The sequence below is a fragment of the Oryzias latipes genome, chromosome 10 (genome assembly GCF_053564925.1).
Source record: "Oryzias latipes strain Hd-rR chromosome 10, Olatipes_Hd-rR_3.1".
Lineage (NCBI taxonomy): Eukaryota > Metazoa > Chordata > Actinopteri > Beloniformes > Adrianichthyidae > Oryzias > Oryzias latipes.
The window spans coordinates 31269894-31288917 of NC_136246.1; the positions used below are offsets into that span (position 1 = coordinate 31269894).

General features: G+C 38.5%; 45 non-coding genes across 45 annotated transcripts; all 45 read right to left on the minus strand.

Annotated features, from left to right (window-relative positions):
- Positions 1-26: 26 nt before the first annotated feature.
- trnal-uaa (transfer RNA leucine (anticodon UAA)) lies at positions 27-109 on the minus strand. Its single transcript has one exon. It is a non-coding gene; the product is annotated as a tRNA-Leu (tRNA).
- A 324-nt stretch (positions 110-433) lies between these two features.
- trnal-caa (transfer RNA leucine (anticodon CAA)) lies at positions 434-516 on the minus strand. Its single transcript has one exon. It is a non-coding gene; the product is annotated as a tRNA-Leu (tRNA).
- A 677-nt stretch (positions 517-1193) lies between these two features.
- On the minus strand, positions 1194-1276 carry trnal-uaa (transfer RNA leucine (anticodon UAA)). The gene has a single exon. It is a non-coding gene; the product is annotated as a tRNA-Leu (tRNA).
- A 322-nt stretch (positions 1277-1598) lies between these two features.
- Positions 1599-1681, minus strand: trnal-uaa (transfer RNA leucine (anticodon UAA)). The gene has a single exon. It is a non-coding gene; the product is annotated as a tRNA-Leu (tRNA).
- Positions 1682-2004: 323 nt separating this feature from the next.
- On the minus strand, positions 2005-2087 carry trnal-uaa (transfer RNA leucine (anticodon UAA)). Its single transcript has one exon. It is a non-coding gene; the product is annotated as a tRNA-Leu (tRNA).
- A 323-nt stretch (positions 2088-2410) lies between these two features.
- On the minus strand, positions 2411-2493 carry trnal-caa (transfer RNA leucine (anticodon CAA)). The gene has a single exon. It is a non-coding gene; the product is annotated as a tRNA-Leu (tRNA).
- Positions 2494-2822: 329 nt separating this feature from the next.
- Positions 2823-2905, minus strand: trnal-uaa (transfer RNA leucine (anticodon UAA)). Its single transcript has one exon. It is a non-coding gene; the product is annotated as a tRNA-Leu (tRNA).
- Positions 2906-3230: 325 nt separating this feature from the next.
- Positions 3231-3313, minus strand: trnal-caa (transfer RNA leucine (anticodon CAA)). The gene has a single exon. It is a non-coding gene; the product is annotated as a tRNA-Leu (tRNA).
- Positions 3314-3636: 323 nt separating this feature from the next.
- Positions 3637-3719, minus strand: trnal-uaa (transfer RNA leucine (anticodon UAA)). Its single transcript has one exon. It is a non-coding gene; the product is annotated as a tRNA-Leu (tRNA).
- Positions 3720-4042: 323 nt separating this feature from the next.
- On the minus strand, positions 4043-4125 carry trnal-caa (transfer RNA leucine (anticodon CAA)). Its single transcript has one exon. It is a non-coding gene; the product is annotated as a tRNA-Leu (tRNA).
- A 329-nt stretch (positions 4126-4454) lies between these two features.
- trnal-uaa (transfer RNA leucine (anticodon UAA)) lies at positions 4455-4537 on the minus strand. Its single transcript has one exon. It is a non-coding gene; the product is annotated as a tRNA-Leu (tRNA).
- A 323-nt stretch (positions 4538-4860) lies between these two features.
- trnal-caa (transfer RNA leucine (anticodon CAA)) lies at positions 4861-4943 on the minus strand. The gene has a single exon. It is a non-coding gene; the product is annotated as a tRNA-Leu (tRNA).
- Positions 4944-5263: 320 nt separating this feature from the next.
- Positions 5264-5346, minus strand: trnal-caa (transfer RNA leucine (anticodon CAA)). Its single transcript has one exon. It is a non-coding gene; the product is annotated as a tRNA-Leu (tRNA).
- Positions 5347-5675: 329 nt separating this feature from the next.
- On the minus strand, positions 5676-5758 carry trnal-uaa (transfer RNA leucine (anticodon UAA)). The gene has a single exon. It is a non-coding gene; the product is annotated as a tRNA-Leu (tRNA).
- A 323-nt stretch (positions 5759-6081) lies between these two features.
- trnal-caa (transfer RNA leucine (anticodon CAA)) lies at positions 6082-6164 on the minus strand. The gene has a single exon. It is a non-coding gene; the product is annotated as a tRNA-Leu (tRNA).
- Positions 6165-6493: 329 nt separating this feature from the next.
- Positions 6494-6576, minus strand: trnal-caa (transfer RNA leucine (anticodon CAA)). Its single transcript has one exon. It is a non-coding gene; the product is annotated as a tRNA-Leu (tRNA).
- Positions 6577-6901: 325 nt separating this feature from the next.
- On the minus strand, positions 6902-6984 carry trnal-caa (transfer RNA leucine (anticodon CAA)). The gene has a single exon. It is a non-coding gene; the product is annotated as a tRNA-Leu (tRNA).
- Positions 6985-7312: 328 nt separating this feature from the next.
- On the minus strand, positions 7313-7395 carry trnal-caa (transfer RNA leucine (anticodon CAA)). Its single transcript has one exon. It is a non-coding gene; the product is annotated as a tRNA-Leu (tRNA).
- A 328-nt stretch (positions 7396-7723) lies between these two features.
- Positions 7724-7806, minus strand: trnal-uaa (transfer RNA leucine (anticodon UAA)). The gene has a single exon. It is a non-coding gene; the product is annotated as a tRNA-Leu (tRNA).
- A 330-nt stretch (positions 7807-8136) lies between these two features.
- Positions 8137-8219, minus strand: trnal-uaa (transfer RNA leucine (anticodon UAA)). The gene has a single exon. It is a non-coding gene; the product is annotated as a tRNA-Leu (tRNA).
- Positions 8220-8542: 323 nt separating this feature from the next.
- Positions 8543-8625, minus strand: trnal-caa (transfer RNA leucine (anticodon CAA)). The gene has a single exon. It is a non-coding gene; the product is annotated as a tRNA-Leu (tRNA).
- A 329-nt stretch (positions 8626-8954) lies between these two features.
- trnal-caa (transfer RNA leucine (anticodon CAA)) lies at positions 8955-9037 on the minus strand. The gene has a single exon. It is a non-coding gene; the product is annotated as a tRNA-Leu (tRNA).
- A 325-nt stretch (positions 9038-9362) lies between these two features.
- trnal-caa (transfer RNA leucine (anticodon CAA)) lies at positions 9363-9445 on the minus strand. The gene has a single exon. It is a non-coding gene; the product is annotated as a tRNA-Leu (tRNA).
- Positions 9446-10111: 666 nt separating this feature from the next.
- On the minus strand, positions 10112-10194 carry trnal-uaa (transfer RNA leucine (anticodon UAA)). Its single transcript has one exon. It is a non-coding gene; the product is annotated as a tRNA-Leu (tRNA).
- Positions 10195-10516: 322 nt separating this feature from the next.
- Positions 10517-10599, minus strand: trnal-uaa (transfer RNA leucine (anticodon UAA)). The gene has a single exon. It is a non-coding gene; the product is annotated as a tRNA-Leu (tRNA).
- Positions 10600-10922: 323 nt separating this feature from the next.
- trnal-caa (transfer RNA leucine (anticodon CAA)) lies at positions 10923-11005 on the minus strand. Its single transcript has one exon. It is a non-coding gene; the product is annotated as a tRNA-Leu (tRNA).
- A 329-nt stretch (positions 11006-11334) lies between these two features.
- Positions 11335-11417, minus strand: trnal-caa (transfer RNA leucine (anticodon CAA)). The gene has a single exon. It is a non-coding gene; the product is annotated as a tRNA-Leu (tRNA).
- Positions 11418-11743: 326 nt separating this feature from the next.
- trnal-caa (transfer RNA leucine (anticodon CAA)) lies at positions 11744-11826 on the minus strand. The gene has a single exon. It is a non-coding gene; the product is annotated as a tRNA-Leu (tRNA).
- A 328-nt stretch (positions 11827-12154) lies between these two features.
- trnal-caa (transfer RNA leucine (anticodon CAA)) lies at positions 12155-12237 on the minus strand. Its single transcript has one exon. It is a non-coding gene; the product is annotated as a tRNA-Leu (tRNA).
- Positions 12238-12565: 328 nt separating this feature from the next.
- On the minus strand, positions 12566-12648 carry trnal-caa (transfer RNA leucine (anticodon CAA)). The gene has a single exon. It is a non-coding gene; the product is annotated as a tRNA-Leu (tRNA).
- Positions 12649-12976: 328 nt separating this feature from the next.
- On the minus strand, positions 12977-13059 carry trnal-caa (transfer RNA leucine (anticodon CAA)). Its single transcript has one exon. It is a non-coding gene; the product is annotated as a tRNA-Leu (tRNA).
- Positions 13060-13387: 328 nt separating this feature from the next.
- On the minus strand, positions 13388-13470 carry trnal-caa (transfer RNA leucine (anticodon CAA)). Its single transcript has one exon. It is a non-coding gene; the product is annotated as a tRNA-Leu (tRNA).
- A 328-nt stretch (positions 13471-13798) lies between these two features.
- trnal-caa (transfer RNA leucine (anticodon CAA)) lies at positions 13799-13881 on the minus strand. The gene has a single exon. It is a non-coding gene; the product is annotated as a tRNA-Leu (tRNA).
- A 328-nt stretch (positions 13882-14209) lies between these two features.
- On the minus strand, positions 14210-14292 carry trnal-caa (transfer RNA leucine (anticodon CAA)). Its single transcript has one exon. It is a non-coding gene; the product is annotated as a tRNA-Leu (tRNA).
- A 328-nt stretch (positions 14293-14620) lies between these two features.
- Positions 14621-14703, minus strand: trnal-caa (transfer RNA leucine (anticodon CAA)). Its single transcript has one exon. It is a non-coding gene; the product is annotated as a tRNA-Leu (tRNA).
- Positions 14704-15031: 328 nt separating this feature from the next.
- Positions 15032-15114, minus strand: trnal-caa (transfer RNA leucine (anticodon CAA)). Its single transcript has one exon. It is a non-coding gene; the product is annotated as a tRNA-Leu (tRNA).
- Positions 15115-15442: 328 nt separating this feature from the next.
- Positions 15443-15525, minus strand: trnal-caa (transfer RNA leucine (anticodon CAA)). Its single transcript has one exon. It is a non-coding gene; the product is annotated as a tRNA-Leu (tRNA).
- Positions 15526-15853: 328 nt separating this feature from the next.
- Positions 15854-15936, minus strand: trnal-caa (transfer RNA leucine (anticodon CAA)). The gene has a single exon. It is a non-coding gene; the product is annotated as a tRNA-Leu (tRNA).
- Positions 15937-16264: 328 nt separating this feature from the next.
- Positions 16265-16347, minus strand: trnal-caa (transfer RNA leucine (anticodon CAA)). Its single transcript has one exon. It is a non-coding gene; the product is annotated as a tRNA-Leu (tRNA).
- Positions 16348-16675: 328 nt separating this feature from the next.
- Positions 16676-16758, minus strand: trnal-caa (transfer RNA leucine (anticodon CAA)). The gene has a single exon. It is a non-coding gene; the product is annotated as a tRNA-Leu (tRNA).
- Positions 16759-17086: 328 nt separating this feature from the next.
- On the minus strand, positions 17087-17169 carry trnal-caa (transfer RNA leucine (anticodon CAA)). The gene has a single exon. It is a non-coding gene; the product is annotated as a tRNA-Leu (tRNA).
- A 328-nt stretch (positions 17170-17497) lies between these two features.
- On the minus strand, positions 17498-17580 carry trnal-caa (transfer RNA leucine (anticodon CAA)). Its single transcript has one exon. It is a non-coding gene; the product is annotated as a tRNA-Leu (tRNA).
- A 323-nt stretch (positions 17581-17903) lies between these two features.
- trnal-caa (transfer RNA leucine (anticodon CAA)) lies at positions 17904-17986 on the minus strand. Its single transcript has one exon. It is a non-coding gene; the product is annotated as a tRNA-Leu (tRNA).
- A 328-nt stretch (positions 17987-18314) lies between these two features.
- On the minus strand, positions 18315-18397 carry trnal-caa (transfer RNA leucine (anticodon CAA)). The gene has a single exon. It is a non-coding gene; the product is annotated as a tRNA-Leu (tRNA).
- Positions 18398-18725: 328 nt separating this feature from the next.
- trnal-caa (transfer RNA leucine (anticodon CAA)) lies at positions 18726-18808 on the minus strand. The gene has a single exon. It is a non-coding gene; the product is annotated as a tRNA-Leu (tRNA).
- Positions 18809-19024: the final 216 nt, after the last annotated feature.

Consider the following 19024-nt stretch of genomic DNA (forward strand, 5'->3'; position numbering starts at 1 on the left):
TACCAGTAAACAGCAGTTCAATTCTCTACCAGGAGTGGGGTTTGAATCCACGTGAGCATACACTCATTGGATCTTAAGTCCAACGCCTTAACCTCTCGGCCATCCTGGTTGCAATGGATTAAAATATTCAACTTTTCTCCAAACGTTATTGCAATACAATGAAATAACACCTGTATATCGTTGAAAACCTTTGGACAAGAAGTGCTATGACACACTAAAAAAAGACCATATTAAGGGTTTCTATTTTGATTTCTTCTTGGAATGATTTGTTAAGAGCATGTTAGCAATTTTGCATCATTAGTCAGGCATGATGTTGTTGGTGTGATGGTTTGGGGGCATTGCTAAATTTTCAAGAATAGGACAATTTTATTTTGTGTGGGACGAGTAGTTGCTGAGATCTGCCCAAATACCAGTAAAGAGCAGTTCAATTATCTACCAGGAGTAGGATTTGATCCCACGTGAGCATATGCTCATTGGATCTTGAGTCCAACGCCTTAACCTCTCGGCCATCCTGGTTGCAATGGGCTTGAGCATTCAATTTTTCTGCAGCCGATATTGCAATAAAATGAAATAAAACACCTGGATATCTTTGGAAACCTTTGGACAAGAAGTGCTATGACACACTAAAAAAATACCATATTAAGGGTTTCTATTTTGATATCTTCTTGGAATGATTTGTGAAGAGCATATGTTAGCAATCTTGTATCATTAGTCAGGCATGATGGTGGTGGTGTGATGGTTTGGGGGCATTGCTAAATTTGTAAGAATTAGACAAATTGACACTCTTGATGCCAGCATTAACACTTAAACAGAACAAGGAAAACAACAATTAGGTGATGAGATCTGCCCAAATGTTAGTAAAGAACATTTCTTTCTTCTACCAGGAGTGGAATTTGAACCCATAAGAGCATACCCTTATAGGGTTTTGAGTCCTTTGTCTCAACCACATCAGCAATAATAGATGTGAAAGCTTTGCATGTGTATCTTGGATCATTTTGGAATCTTTTTGACATATCAAAAATTAGTCTTTTGGCTTTCTATATTGATCTAAATATGGGAAGAAATATTTTGAGCAATATTTACACTAGTTAGGTGATGGTGTGGAGTATTTCTCAACAATTATTTAAAAATTGGACAAATTGATGAAAATTTAATGGCGGAACACCATACACCACTCTGGAAGATAAATTCTGTACCAGGAGTGGGGTTTGAACCCACGTGAGCATACACTCATTGGATCTTAAGTCCAACGCCTTAACCACTCGGCCATCCTGGTTGCAATGGAAAAAAATTTCAACTTTTCTCCAAACGATATAACAATACAATAAAATGACACCTGGATATCATTGGAAACCTTTTGACAAGAAGTGCTATAACACACTAAAAAAAGACCATATTTAGGGTATCTATATTGATATCTTTATGGAATTAAATATTAAGAGCATAATAGCAATCTTGTATCATTAGTCAGGCATGATGGTGGTGGTGTGATGGTTTGGGGCATTGCTAAATTTTTAGCAAAAGGTCAATTTTATGTTGTGTGGGACCAGTAGTTGCTGAGATCTGCCCAACTACCAGTAAAGAGCAGTTCAATTCTCTACCAGGAGTAGGATTTGAACCCACGTGCGCATACGCTCATTGGATCTTAAGTCCAACGCCTTAACCACTCGGCCATCCTGGTTGCAATGGATTATAATATTCAACTTTTCTCCAAACGTTATTGCAATACAATGAAATAACACCTGCATATCTTTGAAAACCTTTGGAGAAGAAGTGCTATGACACACTAAAAAAAGACCATATTAAGGGTTTCTATTTTGATTTCTTCTTGGAATGATTTGTTAAGAGCATGTTAGCAATCTTGCATCATTAGTCAGGCATGATGTTGGTGGTGTGATGGTTTGGGGCATTGCTACATTTTTAGCAAAAGGTCAATTTTATGTTCTGTGGGACCAGTAGTTGCTGAGATCTGCCTAAATACCAGTAAAGAGCAGTTCAATTCTCTACCAGGAGTGGGATTTGAACCCACGTGAGCATACACTCATTGGATCTTAAGTCCAACGCCTTAACCACTCGGCCATCCTGGTTGCAATGGATTAAAATATTCTACTTTTCTCCAAAAGTTATTGCAATACAATGAAATAACACCTGCATATCTTTGAAAACCTTTGGACAAGAAGTGCTATGACACACTAAAAAAAGACCATATTAAGGGTTTCTATTTTGATTTCTTCTTGGAATGATTTGTTAAGAGCATGTTAGCAATCTTGCATCATTAGTCAGGCATGATGTTGGTGGTGTGATGGTTTGGGGCATTGCTAAATTTTTAGCAAAAGGTCAATTTTATGTTCTGTGGGACCAGTAGTTGCTGAGATCTGCCCAAATACCAGTAAAGAGCAGTTCAATTCTCTACAAGGAGTAGGATTTGAACCCACGTGAGCATACGCTCATTGGATCTTGAGTCCAACGCCTTAACCACTCGGCCATCCTGGTTGCAATGGAATTGTGTATTCAAGTTTTCTGCCACCGATATTGCAATAAAATGAAATAAAACAACACCTGGATATCTTTGGAAACCTTTGGACAAGAAGTGCTATGACACACTAAAAAAAGACGATATTAAGGGTTTCTATATTGATATCTTCTTGGAATGATTTGTGAAGAGCAAGTTAGCAATCTTGTATCATTAGTCAGGCATGATGGTGGTGGTGTGATGGTTTGGGGGCATTGCTAAATTTTCAAGAATAGGACAATTTTATGTTCTGTGGGACCAGTAGTTGCTGAGATCTGCCCAAATACCATTAAAGAGCAGTTCAATTCTCTACCAGGAGTGGGGTTTGAACCCACGTGAGCATACACTCATTGGATCTTAAGTCCAACGCCTTAACCACTCGGCCATCCTGGTTGCAATGGACTTGAGCATTCAATTTTTCTGCAGCCGATATTGCAATAAAATGAAATAAAACACCTGGATATCTTTGGAAACCTTTGGACAAGAAGTGCTATGACACACTAAAAAAAGACCATATTAAGGGTTTCTATTTTGATATCTTCTTGGAATGATTTGTGAAGAGCATGTTAGCAATCTTGTATCATTATTCAGGCATGATGGTTGTGGTGTGATGGTGTGGGGCATTGCTAAATTTTCAAGAAAAGGATAATTTTATGTTCTGTGGGACCAGTAGTTGCTGAGATCTGCCAAAATACCAGTAAAGAGCAATTCAATTCTCTACCAGGAGTAGGATTTGAACCTACGTGAGCATACACTCATTGGATCTTGAGTCCAACGCCTTAACCACTCGGCCATCCTGGTTGCAATGGATTGAAATATTCAACTTTTCTCCAAACGTTATTGCAATACAATGAAATAACACCTGCATATATTTGAAAACCTTTGGACAAGAAGTGCTATGACACACTAAAAAAAGACCATATTAAGGGTTTCTATTTTGATTTCTTCTTGGAATGATTTGTTAAGAGCATGTTAGCAATCTTGCATTATTAGTCAGGCATGATGTTGGTGGTGTGATGGTTTGGGGCATTGCTACATTTTTAGCAAAAGGTCAATTTTATGTTCTGTGGGACCAGTAGTTGCTGAGATCTGCCTAAATACCAGTAAAGAGCAGTTCAATTCTCTACCAGGAGTGGGATTTGAACCCACGTGAGCATACACTCATTGGATCTTAAGTCCAACGCCTTAACCACTCGGCCATCCTGGTTGCAATGGATTAAAATATTCTACTTTTCTCCAAACGTTATTGCAATACAATGAAATAACACCTGCATATCTTTGAAAACCTTTGGACAAGAAGTGCTATGACACACTAAAAAAAGACCATATTAAGGGTTTCTATTTTGATTTCTTCTTGGAATGATTTGTTAAGAGCATGTTAGCAATCTTGCATCATTAGTCAGGCATGATGTTGGTGGTGTGATGGTTTGGGGCATTGCTAAATTTTTAGCAAGAGTTCAATTTAATGTTCTGTGGGACCAGTAGTTGCTGAGATCTGCCCAAATACCAGTAAAGAGCAGTTCAATTCTCTACCAGGAGTAGGATTTGAACCCACGTGAGCATACGCTCATTGGATCTTGAGTCCAACGCCTTAACCTCTCGGCCATCCTGGTTGCAATGGATTTGTGTATTCAAGTTTTCTGCCACCGATATTGCAATAAAATGAAATAAAACAACACCTGGATATCTTTGGAAACCTTTGGACAAGAAGTGCTATGACACACTAAAAAAAGACCATATTAAGGGTTTCTATATTGATATCTTCTTGGAATGATTTGTGAAGAGCAAGTTAGCAATCTTGTATCATTAGTCAGGCATGATGGTGGTGGTGTGATGGTTTGGGGGCATTGCTAAATTTTCAAGAATAGGACAATTTTATGTTGTGTGGGACCAGTAGTTGCTGAGATATGCCCAAATACCAGTAAAGAGCAGTTAAATTCTCTACCAGGAGTGAGGTTTGAACCCACGTGAGCATACACTCATTGGATCTTAAGTCCAACGCCTTAACCACTCGGCCATCCTGGTTGCAATGGATTAAAATATTCAACTTTTCTCCAAACGTTATTGCAATACAATGAAATAACACCTGCATATCTTTGAAAACCTTTGGACAAGAAGTGCTATGACACACTAAAAAAAGACCATATTAAGGGTTTCTATTTTGATATCTTCTTGGAATGATTTGTGAAGAGCATGTTAGCAATCTTGTATCATTATTCAGGCATGATGGTTGTGGTGTGATGGTGTGGGGCATTGCTAAATTTTCAAGAAAAGGATAATTTTAAGTTGTGTGGGACCAGTAGTTGCTGAGATCTGCCCAAATACCAGTAAAGAGCAGTTCAATTCTCTACCAGGAGTAGGATTTGAACCTACGTGAGCATACACTCATTGGATCTTGAGTCCAACGCCTTAACCACTCGGCCATCCTGGTTGCAATGGATTGAAATATTCAACTTTTCTCCAAACGTTATTGCAATACAATGAAATACCTGCATATATTTGAAAACCTTTGGACAAGAAGTGCTATGACACACTAAAAAAAGACCATATTAAGGGTTTCTATTTTGATTTCTTCTTGGAATGATTTGTTAAGAGCATGTTAGCAATCTTGCATCATTAGTCAGGCATGATGTTGGTGGTGTGATGGTTTGGGGCATTGCTAAATTTTTAGCAAAAGGTCAATTTTATGTTCTGTGGGACCAGTAGTTGCTGTGATCTGCCCAAATACCAGTAAAGAGCAGTTCAATTCTCTACCAGGAGTAGGATTTGAACCCACGTGAGCATACGCTCATTGGATCTTGAGTCCAACGCCTTAACCTCTCGGCCATCCTGGTTGCAATGGATTTGTGTATTCAAGTTTTCTGCCACCGATATTGCAATAAAATGAAATAAAACAACACCTGGATATCTTTGGAAACCTTTGGACAAGAAGTGCTATGACACACTAAAAAAAGACCATATTAAGGGTTTCTATATTGTTTTCTTCTTGGAATGATTTGTTAAGAGCATGTTAGCAATCTTGCATCATTAGTCAGGCATGATGGTGGTGGTGTGATGGTTTGGGGGCATTGCTAAATTTTCAAGAATAGGACAATTTTATGTTGTGTGGGACCAGTAGTTGCTGAGATCTGCCCAAATACCAGTAAAGAGCAGTTCAATTCTCTACCAGGAGTGGGGTTTGAACCCACGTGAGCATACACTCATTGGATCTTAAGTCCAACGCCTTAACCACTCGGCCATCCTGGTTGCAATGGATTAAAATATTCAACTTTTCTCCAAACGTTATTGCAATACAATGAAATAACACCTGCATATCTTTGAAAACCTTTGGACAAGAAGTGCTATGACACACTAAAAAAAGACCATATTAAGGGTTTCTATTTTGATTTCTTCTTGGAATGATTTGTTAAGAGCATGTTAGCAATCTTGCATCATTAGTCAGGCATGATGTTGGTGGTGTGATGGTTTGGGGCATTGCTAAATTTTTAGCAAAAGGTCAATTTTATGTTCTGTGGGACCAGTAGTTGCTGAGATCTGCCCAAATACCAGTAAAGAGCAGTTCAATTCTCTACCAGGAGTAGGATTTGAACCCACGTGAGCATACGCTCAATGGATCTTGAGTCCAACGCCTTACCTATTCGGCCATCCTGGTTGCAATGGATTTGTGTATTCAAGTTTTCTGCCACCGATATTGCAATAAAATGAAATAAAACAACACCTGGATATCTTTGGAAACCTTTGGACAAGAAGTGCTATGACACACTAAAAAAAGACCATATTAAGGGTTTCTATATTGATATCTTCTTGGAATGATTTGTGAAAAGCATGTTAGCAATCTTGTATCATTAGTCAGGCATGATGGTGGTGGTGTGATGGTTTGGGGGCATTGCTAAATTTTCAAGAATAGGACAATTTTATGTTGTGTGGGACCAGTAGTTGCTGAGATCTGCCCAAAAACCAGTAAAGAGCAGTTCAATTCTCTACCAGGAGTAGGATTTGAACCCACGTGAGCATAGGCTCATTGGATCTTGAGTCCAACGCCTTAACCACTCGGCCATCCTGGTTGCAATGGACTTGAGCATTCAATTTTTCTGCAGCCGTTATTGCAATAAAATGAAATAAAACACCTGGATATCTTTGGAAACCTTTGGACAAGAAGTGCTATGACACACTAAAAAAAGACCATATTAAGGTTTTCTATTTTGATATCTTCTTGGAATGATTTGTGAAGAGCATGTTAGCAATCTTGTATCATTATTCAGGCATGATGGTTGTGGTGTGATGGTTTGGGGCATTGCTAAATTTTCAAGAATAGGACAATTTTATGTTGTGTGGGACCAGTAGTTGCTGAGATCTGCCCAAAAACCAGTAAAGAGCAGTTCAATTCTCTACCAGGAGTAGGATTGGAACCCACGTGAGCATACGCTCATTGGATCTTGAGTCCAACGCCTTAACCTCTCGGCCATCCTGGTTGCAATGGATTTGTGTATTCAAGTTTTCTGCCACCGATATTGCAATAAAATGAAATAAAACAACACCTGGATATCTTTGGAAACCTTTGCACAAGAAGTGATATGACACACTAAAAAAAGACCATATTAAGTGTTTCTATTTTGATTTCTTCTTGGAATGATTTGTTAAGAGCTTGTTAGCAATCTTGCATCATTAGTCAGGCATGATGTTGGTGGTGTGATGGTTTGGGGCATTGCTAAATTTTTAGCAAAAGGTCAATTTTATGTTCTGTGGGACCAGTAGTTGCTGAGATCTGCCCAAATACCAGTAAAAAGCAGTTCAATTCTCTACCAGGAGTAGGATTTGAACCCACGTGAGCATACGCTCATTGGATCTTGAGTCCAACGCCTTAACCTCTCGGCCATCCTGGTTGCAATGGATTTGTGTATTCAAGTTTTCTGCCACCGATATTGCAATAAAATGAAATAAAACAACACCTGGATATCTTTGGAAACCTTTGGACAAGAAGTGCTATGACACACTAAAAAAAGACGATATTAAGGGTTTCTATATTGATATCTTCTTGGAATGATTTGTGAAGAGCATGTTAGCAATCTTGCATCATTAGTCAGGCATGATGTTGGTGGTGTGATGGTTTGGGGCATTGCTAAATTTTTAGCAAAAGGTCAATTTTATGTTCTGTGGGACCAGTAGTTGCTGAGATCTGCCCAAATACCAGTAAAGAGCAGTTCAATTCTCTACCAGGAGTGGGGTTTGAACCCACGTGAGCATACACTCATTGGATCTTAAGTCCAACGCCTTAACCACTCGGCCATCCTGGTTGCAATGGATTTGTGTATTCAAGTTTTCTGCCACCGATATTGCAATAAAATGAAATAAAACAACACCTGGATATCTTTGGAAACCTTTGGACAAGAAGTGATATGACACACTAAAAAAAAGACCATATTAAGGGTTTCTATATTGATATCTTCTTGGAATGATTTGTGAAGAGCAAGTTAGCAATCTTGTATCATTAGTCAGGCAAGATGGTGGTGGTGTGATGGTTTGGGGGCATTGCTAAATTTTCAAGAATAGGACAATTTTATGTTGTGTGGGACCAGTAGTTGCTGAGATCTGCCCAAATACCAGTAAAGAGCAGTTCAATTCTCTACCAGGAGTGGGGTTTGAACCCACGTGAGCATACACTCATTGGATCTTAAGTCCAACGCCTTAACCACTCGGCCATCCTGGTTGCAATGGATTAAAATATTCAACTTTTCTCCAAACGTTATTGCAATACAATGAAATAACACCTGCATATCTTTGAAAACCTTTGGACAAGAAGTGCTATGACACACTAAAAAAAGACCATATTAAGGGTTTCTATTTTGATTTCTTCTTGGAATGATTTGTTAAGAGCATGTTAGCAATCTTGCATCATTAGTCAGGCATGATGTTGGTGGTGTGATGGTTTGGGGCATTGCTAAATTTTTAGCAAAAGGTCAATTTTATGTTCTGTGGGACCAGTAGTTGCTGAGATCTGCCCAAATACCAGTAAAGAGCAGTTCAATTCTCTACCAGGAGTAGGATTTGAACCCACGTGAGCATACGCTCAATGGATCTTGAGTCCAACGCCTTACCTATTCGGCCATCCTGGTTGCAATGGATTTGTGTATTCAAGTTTTCTGCCACCGATATTGCAATAAAATGAAATAAAACAACACCTGGATATCTTTGGAAACCTTTGGACAAGAAGTGCTATGACACACTAAAAAAAGACCATATTAAGGGTTTCTATATTGATATCTTCTTGGAATGATTTGTGAAAAGCATGTTAGCAATCTTGTATCATTAGTCAGGCATGATGGTGGTGGTGTGATGGTTTGGGGGCATTGCTAAATTTTCAAGAATAGGACAATTTTATGTTGTGTGGGACCAGTAGTTGCTGAGATCTGCCCAAAAACCAGTAAAGAGCAGTTCAATTCTCTACCAGGAGTAGGATTTGAACCCACGTGAGCATAGGCTCATTGGATCTTGAGTCCAACGCCTTAACCACTCGGCCATCCTGGTTGCAATGGACTTGAGCATTCAATTTTTCTGCAGCCGTTATTGCAATAAAATGAAATAAAACACCTGGATATCTTTGGAAACCTTTGGACAAGAAGTGCTATGACACACTAAAAAAAGACCATATTAAGGTTTTCTATTTTGATATCTTCTTGGAATGATTTGTGAAGAGCATGTTAGCAATCTTGTATCATTATTCAGGCATGATGGTTGTGGTGTGATGGTTTGGGGCATTGCTAAATTTTCAAGAAAAGGACAATTTTATGTTCTGTGGGACCAGTAGTTGCTGAGATCTGCCCAAATACCAGTAAAGAGCAGTTCAATTCTCTACCAGGAGTAGGATTTGAACCAACGTGAGCATACGCTCATTGGATCTTGAGTCCAACGCCTTAACCACTCGGCCATCCTGGTTGCAATGGATTTGTGTATTCAAGTTTTCTGCCACCGATATTGCAATAAAATGAAATAAAACAACACCTGGATATCTTTGGAAACCTTTGGACAAGAAGTGCTATAACACACTAAAAAAAGACCATATTTAGGGTATCTATATTGATATCTTTATGGAATTTAATATTAAGAGCATAATAGCAATCTTGTATCATTAGTCAGGCATGATGGTGGTGGTGTGATGGTTTGGAGCATTGCTAAATTTGTAAGAAATAGACAAATTGACACTCTTGATGGCAGCATTAACACTTAAACAGAACAAGGAAAACAACAATTAGGTGATGAGATCTGCCCAAATGTTAGTAAAGAGCATTTCTTTCTTCTACCAGGAGTGGAATTTGAACCCATAAGAGCATACCCTTATAGGGTTTTGAGTCCTTTGTCTCAACCACATCAGCAATAATGGATGTGAAAGCTTTGCATGTGTATCTTGGATCATTTTGGAAACTTTTGGACATATCAAAAACTAGTCTTTTGGCTTTCTATATTGATCTAAATATGGGAAGAGATATTTTGAGCAATATTTAAACTACTTTGATGATGGTGTGGGGCATTTCTCAAACATTATTTAAAAATTGGACAAATTGATGCTGGAACACCATACACCTCTCAGGAAGATAAATTCTCTACCAGGAGTGGGGTTTGAACCCACGCGAGCATACACTCATTGGATCTTAAGTCCAACGCCTTAACCAACCGGCCATCCTGGTTGCAATGGATTAAAATATTCAACTTTCTCCAAACGATATAACAATACAATGAAATGACACATCTATATCTTTGGAAACCTTTTGACAAGAAGTGCTATGACACACTAAAAAAAGACCATATTTAGGGTATCTATATTGATATCTTTATGGAATTAAATATTAAGAGCATAATAGCAATCTTGTATCATTAGTCAGGCATGATGGTGGTGGTGTGATGGTTTGGGGCATTGCTAAATTTTTAGCAAAAGGACAATTTTATGTTCTGTGGGACAAGTAGTTGCTGAGATCTGCCCAAATACCAGTAAACAGCAGTTTAATTCTCTACCAGGGGTAGGATTTGAACCCACGTGAGCATACACTCATTGGATCTTAAGTCCAACGCCTTAACCACTCGGCCATCCTGGTTGCAATGGATTAAAATATTCAACTTTTCTCCAAACGTTATTGCAATACAATGAAATAACACCTGCATATCTTTGAAAACCTTTGGACAAGAAGTGCTATGACACACTAAAAAAAGACCATATTAAGGGTTTCTATTTTGATTTCTTCTTGGAATGATTTGTTAAGAGCATGTTAGCAATCTTGCATCATTAGTCAGGCATGATGTTGGTGGTGTGATGGTTTGGGGCATTGCTAAATTTTTAGCAAAAGGTCAATTTTATGTTCTGTGGGACCAGTAGTTGCTGAGATCTGCCCAAATACCAGTAAAGAGCAGTTCAATTCTCTACCAGGAGTAGGATTGGAACCCACGTGAGCATACGCTCATTGGATCTTGAGTCCAACGCCTTAACCACTCGGCCATCCTGGTTGCAATGGATTTGTGTATTCAAGTTTTCTGCCACCGATATTGCAATAAAATGAAATAAAACAACACCTGGATATCTTTGGAAACCTTTGGACAAGAAGTGATATGACACACTAAAAAAAGACCATATTAAGGGTTTCTATTTTGATATCTTTATGGAATTAAATATTAAGAGCATGTTAGCAATCTTGTATCATTAGTCAGGCATGATGGTGGTGGTGTGATGGTTTGGGGGCATTGCTAAATTTTCAAGAATAGGACAATTTTATGTTGTGTGGGACCAGTAGTTGCTGAGATCTGCCCAAAAACCAGTAAAGAGCAGTTCAATTCTCTACCAGGAGTAGGATTTGAACCCACGTGAGCATACGCTCATTGGATCTTGAGTCCAACGCCTTAACCACTCGGCCATCCTGGTTGCAATGGAATTGAGCATTCAATTTTTCTGCAGCCGATATTGCAATAAAATGAAATAAAACACCTGGATATCTTTGGAAACCTTTGGACAAGAAGTGCTATGACACACTAAAAAAAGACCATATTAAGGGTTTCTATTTTGATATCTTCTTGGAATGATTTGTGAAGAGCATGTTAGCAATCTTGTATCATTATTCAGGCATGATGGTTGTGGTGTGATGGTTTGGGGCATTGCTAAATTTTCAAAAAAAAGGACAATTTTATATTGTGTGGGACCAGTAGTTGCTGAGATCTGCCCAAATACCAGTAAAGAGCAGTTCAATTCTCTACCAGGAGTAGGATTTGAACCAACGTGAGCATACGCTCATTGGATCTTGAGTCCAACGCCTTAACCACTCGGCCATGCTGGTTGCAATGGATTTGTGTATTCAAGTTTTCTGCCACCGATATTGCGATAAAATGAAATAAAACAACACCTGGATATCTTTGGAAACCTTTGGACAAGAAGTGCTATGACACACTAAAAAAAGACCATATTAAGGGTTTCTATTTTGATATCTTTATGGAATTAAATATTAAGAGCAAAATAGCAGTCTTGTATCATTATTCAGGCATGATGGTGGTGGTGTGATGGTTTGGGGCATTGCTAAATTTTTAGCAAAAGGACAATTTTATGTTCTGTGGGACAAGTAATTGCTGAGATTTGCCCAAATACCAGTAAACAGCAGTTCAATTCTCTACCAGAAGTAGGATTTGAACCCACGTGAGCATACGCTCATTGGATCTTGAGTCCAAAGCCTTAACCACTCTGCCATCCTGGTTGCAATGGATTTGTGTATTCAAGTTTTCTGCCACCGATATTGCAATAAAATGAAATAAAACAACACCTGGATATCTTTGGAAACCTTTGCACAAGAAGTGATATGACACACTAAAAAAAGACCATATTTAGGGTATTTATATTGATATCTTTATGGAATTAAATATTAAGAGCATAATAGCAATCTTGTATCATTAGTCAGGCATGATGGTGGTGGTGTGATGGTTTGGGGCATTGCTAAATTTTTAGCTAAAGGACAAATTTATGTTCTGTGGGACCAGTAGTTGCTGAGATCTGCCCAAATACCAGTAAAGAGCAGATCGATTCTCTACCAGGAGTAGGATTTGAACCCACGTGAGCATACGCTCATTGGATCTTGAGTCCAACGCCTTAACCACTCGGCCATCCTGGTTGCAATGGATTTGTGTATTCAAGTTTTCTGCCACCAATATTGCAATAAAATGAAATAAAACAACACCTGGATATCTTTGGAAACCTTTGGACAAGAAGTGATATGACACACTAAAAAAAGACCATATTAAGGGTTTCTATTTTGATATCTTTATGGAATTAAATATTAAGAGCATAATAGCAATCTTGTATCATTAGTCAGGCATGATGGTGGTGGTGTGATGGTTTGGGGCATTGCTAAATTTTTAGCAAAAGGACAATTTTATGTTGTGTGGGACCAGTAGTTGCTGAGATCTGCCCAAATACCAGTAAACAGCAGTTCAATTCTCTACCAGGAGTAGGATTTGAACCCACGTGAGCATACGCTCATTGGATCTTGAGTCCAACGACTTAACCATTCGGCCATCCTGGTTGCAATGGACTTGAGCATTCAATTTTTCTGCAGCCGATATTGCAATAAAATGAAATAAAACAACACCTGGATATCTTTGGAAACCTTTGGACAAGAAGTGCTATGACACACTAAAAAAAGACCATATTAAGGGTTTCTATTTTGATATCTTTATGGAATTAAATATTAAGAGCAAAATAGCAATCTTGTATCATTATTCAGGCATGATGGTGGTGGTGTGATGGTTTGGGGCATTGCTAAATTTTTAGCAAAAGGACAATTTTATGTTCTGTGGGACAAGTAATTGCTGAGATTTGCCCAAATACCAGTAAACAGCAGTTCAATTCTCTACCAGAAGTAGGATTTGAACCCACGTGAGCATACGCTCATTGGATCTTGAGTCCAAAGCCTTAACCACTCTGCCATCCTGGTTGCAATGGATTTGTGTATTCAAGTTTTCTGCCACCGATATTGCAATAAAATGAAATAAAACAACACCTGGATATCTTTGGAAACCTTTGCACAAGAAGTGATATGACACACTAAAAAAAGACCATATTTAGGGTATCTATATTGATATCTTTATGGAATTAAATATTAAGAGCATAATAGCAATCTTGTATCATTAGTCAGGCATGATGGTGGTGGTGTGATGGTTTGGGGCATTGCTAAATTTTTAGCTAAAGGACAATTTTATGTTCTGTGGGACCAGTAGTTGCTGAGATATGCCCAAATACCAGTAAAGAGCAGATCGATTCTCTACCAGGAGTAGGATTTGAACCCACGTGAGCATACGCTCATTGGATCTTGAGTCCAACGCCTTAACCACTCGGCCATCCTGGTTGCAATGGATTTGTGTATTCAAGTTTTCTGCCACCGATATTGCAATAAAATGAAATAAAACAACACCTGGATATCTTTGGAAACCTTTGGACAAGAAGTGCTATGACACACTAAAAAAAGACCATATTAAGGGTTTCTATTTTGATTTCTTCTTGGAATGATTTGTGAAGAGCATGTTAGCAATCTTGTATCATTAGTCAGGCATGATGGTGGTGGTGTGATGGTTTGGGGCATTGCTAAATTTTTAGCTAAAGGACAATTTTATGTTCTGTGGGACAAGTAGTTGCTGAGATCTGCCCAAATACCAGTAAAGAGCAGATCAATTCTCTACCAGGAGTAGGATTTGAACCCACGTGAGCATACGCTCATTGGATCTTGAGTCCAACGCCTTAACCACTCGGCCATCCTGGTTGCAATGGATTTGTGTATTCAAGTTTTCTGCCACCGATATTGCACTAAAATGAAATAAAACAACACCTGGATATCTTTGGAAACCTTTGCACAAGAAGTGATATGACACACTAAAAAAAGACCATATTTAGGGTATCTATATTGATATCTTTATGGAATTAAATATTAAGAGCATAATAGCAATCTTGTATCATTAGTCAGGCATGATGGTGGTGGTGTGATGGTTTGGGGCATTGCTAAATTTTTAGCAAAAGGACAATTTTATGTTGTGTGGGACCAGTAGTTGGTGAGATCTGCCCAAATACCAGTAAAGAGCAGTTTAATTCTCTACCAGGAGTAGGATTTGAACCCACGTGAGCATACGCTCATTGGATCTTGAGTCCAACGCCTTAACCACTCGGCCATCCTGGTTGCAATGGATTTGTGTATTCAAGTTTTCTGCCACCGATATTGCAATAAAATGAAATAAAACAACACCTGGATATCTTTGGAAACCTTTGCACAAGAAGTGATATGACACACTAAAAAAAGACCATATTTAGGGTATCTATATTGATATTTTTATGGAATTAAATATTAAGAGCATAATAGCAATCTTGTATCATTAGTCAGGCATGATGGTGGTGGTGTGATGGTTTGGGGCATCGCTAAATTTTTAGCAAAAGGACAATTTTATGTTCTTTGGGACAAGTAGTTGCTGAGATCTGCCCAAATACCAGTAAACAGCAGTTCAATTCTCTACCAGGAGTAGGATTTGAACCCACGTGAGCATACGCTCATTGGATCTTGAGTCCAACGCCTTAACCACTCGGCCATCCTGGTTGCAATGGATTTGTGTATTCAAGTTTTCTGCCACCGATATTGCAATAAAATGAAATAAAACAACACCTGGATATCTTTGGAAACCTTTGGACAAGAAGTGCTATGACACACTAAAAAAAGACCATATTAAGGGTTTCTATTTTGATTTCTTCTTGGAATGATTTGTTAAGAGCATGTTAGCAATCTTGCATCATTAGTCAGGCATGATGTTGGTGGTGTGATGGTTTGGGGCATTGCTAAATTTTTAGCAAAAGGTCAATTTTATGTTCTGTGGGACCAGTAGTTGCTGAGATCTGCCCAAATACCAGTAAAGAGCAGTTCAATTCTCTACCAGGAGTAGGATTTGAACCCACGTGAGCATACGCTCATTGGATCTTGAGTCCAACGCCTTAACCTCTCGGTCATCCTGGTTGCAATGGATTTGTGTATTCAAGTTTTCTGCCACCGATATTGCAATAAAATGAAATAAAACAACACCTGGATATCTTTGGAAACCTTTGGACAAGAAGTGCTATGACACACTAAAAAAAGACAATATTAAGGGTTTCTATATTGATATCTTCTTGGAATGATTTGTGAAGAGCAAGTTAGCAATCTTGTATCATTAGTCAGGCATGATGGTGGTGGTGTGATGGTTTGGGGCATTGCTAAATTTTTAGCAAAAGGACAATTTTATGTTCTTTGGGACAAGTAGTTGCTGAGATCTGCCCAAATACCAGTAAACAGCAGTTCAATTCTCTACCAGGAGTAGGATTTGAACCCACGTGAGCATACGCTCATTGGATCTTGAGTCCAACGCCTTAACCACTCGGCCATCCTGGTTGCAATGGATTTGTGTATTCAAGTTTTCTGCCACAGATATTGCAATAAAATGAAATAAAACAACACCTGGATATCTTTGGAAACCTTTGGACAAGAAGTGCTATGACACACTAAAAAAAGACCATATTAAGGGTTTCTATTTTGATATCTTTATAGAATTAAATATTAAGAGCATAATAGCAATCTTGTATCATTAGTCAGGCATGATGGTGGTGGTGTGATGGTTTGGGGCATTGCTAAATTTTTAGCAATAGGAAAATTTTAAGTTGTGTGGGACAAGTAGTTGCTGAGATCTGCCCAAATACCAGTAAACAGCAGTTTAATTCTCTACCAGAAGTAGGATTTGAACCCACGTGAGCATACGCTCATTGGATCTTGAGTCCAACGCCTTAACCACTCAGCCATCCTGGTTGCAATGGATTTGTGTATTCAAGTTTTTTGCCACCGATATTGCACTAAAATGAAATAAAACAACACCTGGATATCTTTGGAAACCTTTGCACAAGAAGTGATATGACACACTAAAAAAAGACCATATTTAGGGTATCTATATTGATATCTTTATGGAATTAAATATTAAGAGCATAATAGCAATCTTGTATCATTAGTCAGGCATGATGGTGGTGGTGTGATGGTTTGGGGCATTGCTAAATTTTTAGCAAAAGGACAATTTTATGTTGTGTGGGACCAGTAGTTGGTGAGATCTGCCCAAATACCAGTAAAGAGCAGTTTAATTCTCTACCAGGAGTAGGATTTGAACCCACGTGAGCATACGCTCATTGGATCTTGAGTCCAACGCCTTAACCACTCGGCCATCCTGGTTGCAATGGATTTGTGTATTCAAGTTTTCTGCCACCGATATTGCAATAAAATGAAATAAAACAACACCTGGATATCTTTGGAAACCTTTGCACAAGAAGTGATATGACACACTAAAAAAAGACCATATTTAGGGTATCTATATTGATATCTTTATGGAATTAAATATTAAGAGCATAATAGCAATCTTGTATCATTAGTCAGGCATGATGGTGGTGGTGTGATGGTTTGGGGCATTGCTAAATTTTTAGCAAAAGGACAATTTTATGTTCTTTGGGACAAGTAGTTGCTGAGATCTGACCAAATACCAGTAAAGAGCAGATCAATTCTCTACCAGGAGTAGGATTTGAACCCACGTGAGCATACGCTCATTGGATCTTGAGTCCAACGCCTTAACCACTCGGCCATCCTGGTTGCAATGGATTTGTGTATTCAAGTTTTCTGCCACCGATATTGCAATAAAATGAAATAAAACAACACCTGGATATCTTTGAAAACCTTTGGACAAGAAGTGCTATGACACACTAAAAAAAGACCATATTAAGGGTTTCTATTTTGATTTCTTCTTGGAATGATTTGTTAAGAGCATGTTAGCAATCTTGCATCATTAGTCAGGCATGATGTTGGTGGTGTGATGGTTTGGGGCATTGCTAAATTTTTAGCAAAAGGTCAATTTTATGTTCTGTGGGACCAGTAGTTGCTGAGATCTGCCCAAATACCAGAAAAGAGCAGTTCAATTCTCTACCAGGAGTAGGATTTGAACCTACGTGAGCATACGCTCATTGGATCTTGAGTCCAACGCCTTAACCACTCGGCCATCCTGGTTGCAATGGATTAAAATATTCAACTTTTCTCCAAACGTTATTGCAATACAATGAAATAACACCTGCATATCTTTGAAAACCTTTGGACAAGAAGTGCTATGACACACTAAAAAAAGACCATATTAAGGGTTTCTATTTTGATTTCTTCTTGGAATGATTTGTTAAGAGCATGTTAGCAATCTTGTATCATTAGTCAGGCATGATGGTGGTGGTGTGATGGTTTGGGGCATTGCTAAATTTTTAGCAAAAGGACAATTTTATGTTCTTTGGGACAAGTAGTTGCTGAGATCTGCCCAAATACCAGTAAACAGCAGTTCAATTCTCTACCAGGAGTAGGATTTGAACCCACGTGAGCATACGCTCATTGGATCTTGAGTCCAACGCCTTAACCACTCGGCCATCCTGGTTGCAATGGATTTGTGTATTCAAGTTTTCTGCCACAGATATTGCAATAAAATGAAATAAAACAACACCTGGATATCTTTGGAAACCTTTGGACAAGAAGTGCTATGACACACTAAAAAAAGACCATATTAAGGGTTTCTATTTTGATTTCTTCTTGGAATGATTTGTGAAGAGCATGTTAGCAATCTTGTATCATTAGTCAGGCATGATGGTGGTGGTGTGATGGTTTGGGGCATTGCTAAATTTTCAAGAATAGGACAATTTTATGTTGTGTGGGACCAGTAGTTGCTGAGATCTGCCCAAAAACCAGTAAAGAGCAGTTCAATTCTCTACCAGGAGTAGGATTGGAACCCACGTGAGCATACGCTCATTGGATCTTGAGTCCAACGCCTTAACCACTCGGCCATCCTGGTTGCAATGGATTTGTGTATTCAAGTTTTCTGCCACCGATATTGCAATAAAATGAAATAAAACAACACCTGGATATCTTTGGAATCTTTTGGACAAGAAGTGCTATGACACACTAAAAAAAGACCATATTAAGGGTTTCTATTTTGATATCTTTATAGAATTAAATATTAAGAGCATAATAGCAATCTTGTATCATTAGTCAGGCATGATGGTGGTGGTGTGATGGTTTGGGGCATTGCTAAATTTTTAGCAATAGGAAAATTTTAAGTTGTGTGGGACAAGTAGTTGCTGAGATCTGCCCAAATACCAGTAAACAGCAGTTTAATTCTCTACCAGAAGTAGGATTTGAACCCACGTGAGCATACGCTCATTGGATCTTGAGTCCAACGCCTTAACCACTCAGCCATCCTGGTTGCAATGGATTTGTGTATTCAAGTTTTCTGCCACCGATATTGCACTAAAATGAAATAAAACAACACCTGGATATCTTTGGAAACCTTTGCACAAGAAGTGATATGACACACTAAAAAAAGACCATATTTAGGGTATCTATATTGATATCTTTATGGAATTAAATATTAAGAGCATAATAGCAATCTTGTATCATTAGTCAGGCATGATGGTGGTGG